At 51.1% G+C, this 6092-nt stretch overlaps 1 non-coding gene across 1 annotated transcript; it reads right to left on the reverse strand.

Annotated features, from left to right (window-relative positions):
* Positions 1–676: 676 nt before the first annotated feature.
* LOC123388799 lies at positions 677–783 on the reverse strand. Its single transcript, XR_006603304.1, has one exon. It is a non-coding gene; the product is annotated as a U6 spliceosomal RNA (small nuclear RNA).
* Between the last annotated feature and the right edge of the window lie 5309 nt (positions 784–6092).

The raw sequence follows: 6092 nt of genomic DNA on the forward strand, positions 1-6092 counted from the left end.
CCGCCCCTGGGAACATGTCACTGCGCATCAAAGACGGGGAGGTTGATGGGACTAGTCTCCAAGGGCCACCTAATGCCACTCGCCCTCTTGGCACTGAATCCAGAGACTGTGGCTGAAAGGGGGAAAGTTAGGGGGGCTTTTCCCCAGATGGTTTAGAGACTAGACAGACCCCCCAAAACTAGCTGCTCACAGTGGTGTTTCAGGCATCAGTAAGAGAGTCTGTGGGAGGACAGGGAACATTCTCTAACTCTTCAACTCACACTGCCTGTTGTACCCACTATCAAAGCAGGCCCTGGCTCTGGGTTCAGCTTGGGGAAGAGAGAGCAACATAATCAGAGGACCTGACTGGGTCCTTGGCTCTCTGTGTCAGTCAGAGTTCTCTGAAGACACAGAACCAAGAAAACACACTGTGTGTGGAGACGGACAGACAGAAAGACTGATTGATTTTATGCCTCTGGTGGGTCCAGCGAGACTCAGCTCTGCAGCGAAGGCCGGCGGGCTGGAGGCCCAGGGAAGAGCTGAGCCCGTGGTCTCAGTCAGAAAGCCGACTTCTGCAGAAATTCCTCTTCTTTGGTCTTTTTTACTCGGGAGGAAGCCAGTCGTTTTGGGGTTTTTTTTTCTGTTTTTTGTTTTGTTTTTTTTTGGTTTCTGTTTGTTTGTTGTTGTTGTTGTTGTTGTTTTTATGGAACCCTTCACGAATTTGTGTGTCATCCTTGCGCAGGGGCCAGGCTCATCTTCTCTGTATCGTTCCAATTTTAGTACATGTGCTGCGGAAGCGAGCACAAGGCCAGTCATTTTTATTAAGGCCTTAGGCGGACAGGATGCAGCCCAATCCCATTGGAGGGAGGAGCTAATCTGCTTTACTCAATATCTATTGATTCAAGTGCTTATCTCATCAAAAACCTTCACAGCAACACTCAGAATCATGTTTCACCAAACACCTGGGTCCTATAGCCTAGCCAAGTTGACACAAAATTAACCATCACACCATCATTCTGACAAGCGGCACCTGCTCCGGGAAGGACCTGTGCAGGACGCAGATGAGCCTGAGGACAAGGTCAACCAGGGCCGACGGGGGACTGAGACTACCAGATGTGACTGTTCTCTTAGACAGCAGCCATAGAAGTCACGGGACCGTTTCCTTTCAGGGAGGCTAGACCAGAGCATCTCCAATTTGAATGTGCAAGTCAGTCACTCAGGGATCCCAGGATCTTGACATTCAGCATTTCCCATGAGGCCTGAGCGACTGACTGCCTGCAGGTCTGTGGGCCACACCTAGGGTCAGGAGCACAGGCCCGGAGCTAGACTTCCAGGTCCAGTCCCAGATCCACCCCCTCACACGCTGTGTTAAATTTGAACAAGGGAAGTACTTACCCTGCTTGAATCTCATCTATAAAGGTGGGTTGGGGGTGGGGGGAAGGGAACCAACAGTATGAACTTCAGGAGGTCTTTGTGAAATTAAAGAGAAAATAAACAGGATGTATTGGGGCAAACAGTTCAATCTCAATAAATGCTCTTGGCTACTACATTAATATGCGTAGAAGATTTTAAAAGAATCCATGTCAGGTAAGATAAATAAATCTTATATCCATTGATTAGCTTGGTAAAAGGACCTAGACATAAAAACCACAGGAAGAACAGTTAATAAAATTGAGAACATTCTCCCTAGAGAAGAATGGATGTCGGGAGGAGGCAGGAGAGTGGAGGCACTGAACATCCTTGAACTAGAGTATCCATGAAAACAAAACGAGAATGACCCTACAAAGCTCTACTAGGTTAAACTTCTGAGGAAGTCAAGATGCAATCAGTAATAGGACCTGGGAGCCATCGAAGTTATCCAAATGTGAAGCATGCTGTGAGGACCGAGTCATCTGTCCCCTATCCGGAAGACAGCCCAACCAGCAAGACAGTCAGAGACAAGATATTGGTGCCACAAATGCACGTGACAATTCCCCCAACCCTCCAAGCCCTTCTAGAACTCAGAGCAGCTTATATCGCTGGCTCCCCCTGGGGATGGTCTCCACCCTGCAGTCCTGGCGCTCCAGACCTGTTGTCCAAGGACCTCTCCTGGGGGATACTTGGCAACCTGCAAGCTTAGTCATGATGCATCAAGCAATTCATTCAGATTTCTCCAATTCCATTACCCGGCCCTTTGGGAGCCAGATGGGAAAAAGAATCCGTTCATGTGAGGGCCAGAGAAGCAGCTGTGTCCAAACAGCCTTGCTCCCATGAAAACACTAGCCTGTCCTCCTGCAGCCTCCCAGACCCGAGCTGCCATGGTGCCAGAACATTCCGACAACCACCCTGCGGGGTCATATGTCAAACACTTGGCACACCCATGGAGACAGTTCTCCCCATACCCTCTACCCCAGACCCTACCCCATGACCCACTGGATTGCTCCACAGTCTAGGGACCCAAACTTAAAACCTGGCTCAACAGGGGCCTGGGTCTTCCCAACATCCAGTCACCAGCTGTGCAATATGTTGACATCACCCCATACATTCTAGCCATGCCCCCCAGGACCCAGCAGTCGGGTGCTCCTTGCTTCTTGCCTGTGTCTGAGAGTTCCTTCCAACCTGAGCAGAGGCTCCCCCGGAGCTAGAAGGACAAGGGAAACCACTGCTTCCCCAAACACACCTAAATTTGTGTGCTCTTCCATGCCCCCCATCACCTTCCCCTTGCAAGAGAAGAGAGCCTAGAAGAGAAACAGAATAAAGAGGGAAGACCCAGGCTTGGATGAGAGTACCCGGGCCTAGCTATTAAGTTAGGTGGTTGGACCATCGGCGGGCAGGGGCGGGGTACTCTTTGCCTCTACATTGGAAGAACCAGCCTGCTTTGTCCTCCAAGCCCCTGAGAATGGAGAGTATATTTGTTCTTCCTGCAGGAACAGTGAGGTCATCAAGAACAAGACAGATGTGACAGTCAAGCAGACAGACCTGACCTCAAATCCTGGGCCTGTCACTCACTACCTGTGTATTGTGGGGTAACTGCCTCTCTTAGACTCTCCATTTCTCTATCTGTAAAAGGGAGATGAGAATAAAAACAGTGCCTGCCTCACAGGGCTATCATGAGGTTAAAAGAGATTAAAGCCCATAAAACACTTAGTCTGCTCTTGGCTTTCAGTACTGAATAAATGTGGGAGTTAGATCTCATTAGAGACACCCCTGCCCCCAAGTGTGGTCCCAAATCTGACAACACTCATCAAACTGAGTAGAATTGGGGTCCATCAGGCATACTCGCCAGCTCCCAGGTCCATCTGCATGTGGGCTCTGGGGTGGACGCAGCTGTCTCCCAGCACCCCCTCACCTCACCTGTCAGCAGGAGCCAAGGTCAAGGAGATGGGGGTCTCCCCGTCTAAGGTCTACCAAGGGAGACAAGAGCTCTGCAGAGTTCAAAGAGCCCAAGGCTCGTGCTGTGGAGGTGCTTCAAAGTCATAGTTCCTTCAGCAGAAAGGCAGGGGGTGGGCAGGAATGAGGAGGGAGAGGTAGGACCCCCCCACCCAGGAGGCCTTGCTCCCATCTCTACCAGGCCCAAGCAGCTTTAGCCGGAACAGTCTAGCTTCTCTCTGCCAGATATCCTCCCCGCCCCTCCTCCACAGGGGCTTCTTACTCTAAATCTAGAAGGGAGTTGGACCCACATCTGGCACCAGCAGCCTCCCCTGAGAGCGGGACAACCAGAGACAGGCCGACAGGGAGGCTGTGGCCTTGGATGCTCACCCCCAGGCAGCCCAGGTTCTGGAGGTGAGCCTATCCTGATAACTCAGTGAACAGTGGGGCATCTGTTGGGTGCCAGCCTCTGTGCCCCTTAGAGGGGAAAATGAGGCATTCCATCTGCGGAGGGAGCGGGGAGGGGGATGGCTGCCCCAATGCCCATTGACTAAGGCAAAGGGCCACGGGGATCTAGCTACCTCTCCCAGGGGCTTCCGTGGGGACGCAGGACCAGCGGCTTGTCCTTCAGAGAGAGGCTTACAGACCAATAAGGAAGTGCCCAGGGGCCGAGGACAAAGACCACAAGAGAACGTGGGTCATATCCATTGAGGTGGGGTCACAGAAAAGCAGGGAGGAACACCTGAAGCAGAGGGACAGGAGAAGGTCTCCCACCTGGGATCTGAAATTAGCACTCCCAGGGACAATGGGAGAAACACTGACTGGGAAGAAACACACCTGCAGAGGTCAGTGGTCAGGGGTCCAAGGAGAAGACCCTGGAAGCTGCTCTCAGGCCACGTTGTCCCCCACCCATAGAGCAGGGGGAGATCTCCGACCCTGGAGAACCCCAAGTAGCCTGGGAACCCACTCCCTTCTCTGTAGCAAGGCTTCTGAAGAGGCCAAGCCCCAAGACGCGGGTCTGATTGGCTTCAGCCAATCATGGTGGTCCCTTGGTCACAGATGTGTGATTCTGGCCAACGAGATACAAGCCTGCTGGAGGGGCGCTGGTCAAAAGTTCCTCACAGGGAAGCAATGGGCGCCAGATGCAACTATATGGATGTGGCACCTGGAGATAGTGCAACCATCTTGTGACCATGAGGAGCGCCAACATGAAGGCCACGCTGAGAGAACCTCAGAGCAGGCAGAGCTGGAGCTCATGGGACTCCCTGCATCTGGACTCATGACCAATAGTAAATCCCCTTACTGCCCAAGCCCATCTATCCACTCGGGGTTTTGTTAGCTGTGGGCCTTCTAAGAGATTTAGAGACCCCATTTTCTCTCTTCTCCCCACATGCTGCTTGAGAACTATCCAGAGCTTAGGGTTGCTGAAGGAAACTAAGGTTAACAAATAAAAATACAGGGCACCAGTTAACTGAAACTTCAGGTAAACTAGAAGTAATTTTTCCAGGATAAGCGTTGTATGCCGTATTTGGGACTCACACTAAAATATATATATAAATATCCATTGCTTATGTGAAACCTAAATTTAACTGGTCATCCTATATTTTATCTGACAAACTATTCCAAATCCCCCGTTTTCTCTCACTCAGTAGTAAATTATCCTCCAAAATGGCTTCCCCACCCTGAGGGGCTTCTGGGACAGCCGCAGTACACCCCCTCACAGAGTCTCACACACCACCCTGCATCCCCCTCTTCCCTGCCAGATCCTAACAAATGGTGACAGAGGAATGAGAAGGAGGGGGACCAAAATACCGCCTTCATGACTGAGAAAGCTGTTGTGGGGGAATCTGGCCAAGAGCGGCAAGCAACTGGGCTCCTAATACTGAGTCCCAGAACAAGACAGAACCCCTACCCAGTCCCAGGCAGCCTGGGACTCTCCCAATCCTACTATGGGTAGGGTTGGGGCCATCCCCCAAGTAGCCCCATGACCAGAAACAATGGAGACTCGGGCAGAGGTCTAAGCTTTGCGCTGGCGGAGACCTTGCTTCCAATCCTGACACCCCACTTAGTGGCCATGTGACCCTGGGCAAGTTGCTTTCCCTTCCTGCAATCCCTTCAGATTGAAATACGTCCCTATTATGAGATATATTATTTACTTTAAAATACTTAAGTAGAAACAATGTGATGTAAATGCATATGTGCATATTAATTTATTTTCAACTTCACCCTAAGGCAATTATTAATCACTATAGTTCCCTATCAGGGATCCACATTCTAGTAAGTACTACTAAGGGCTTCAAATATCCTTATCTAAATTTGTACCCCAAGGTCAGTAGCCTAACCTCCTGAAGGTCAGACATACTGGTCATGGGTGAAATGACAGAGGAAACCGGGCAGCTGGAAAGACTGTGCAGCCTTCTAACCTTCGCATGAACAGGGTTCAAGAATCCAAAACCCCAGCCGCCTAGCCCAGTGCTGGCACTCAAGTTCCTTTGGTCCCGTGTGCCCCACCTCTGACTTCATGGAGGGGTCTGTCATCTGATCTGCCTCGAAAGGTGGCAGGTGCTACCATCAAAATACCATTTCCTCCCCATGGAGCGGTTTTTATGCACAGAGCTTGTCCAAGTGCCAAGGTCAACGCCGGGAGCATGCTGAACTTGTAGGAACAGGTGTGCCGAGTTAGCCATCACTTACCTGCAGCTCTTCACGTGGCAGAATCTGAGACTCACGCTCATTGCCATGCACATCCAAGCAGCAAGAAGGTG

The sequence above is a fragment of the Mustela putorius genome, unplaced genomic scaffold (genome assembly GCF_011764305.1).
Source record: "Mustela putorius furo isolate JIRA1106 unplaced genomic scaffold, ASM1176430v1.1 tig00003909_pilon_pilon_pilon, whole genome shotgun sequence".
Taxonomy (NCBI): Eukaryota; Metazoa; Chordata; class Mammalia; order Carnivora; family Mustelidae; genus Mustela; species Mustela putorius.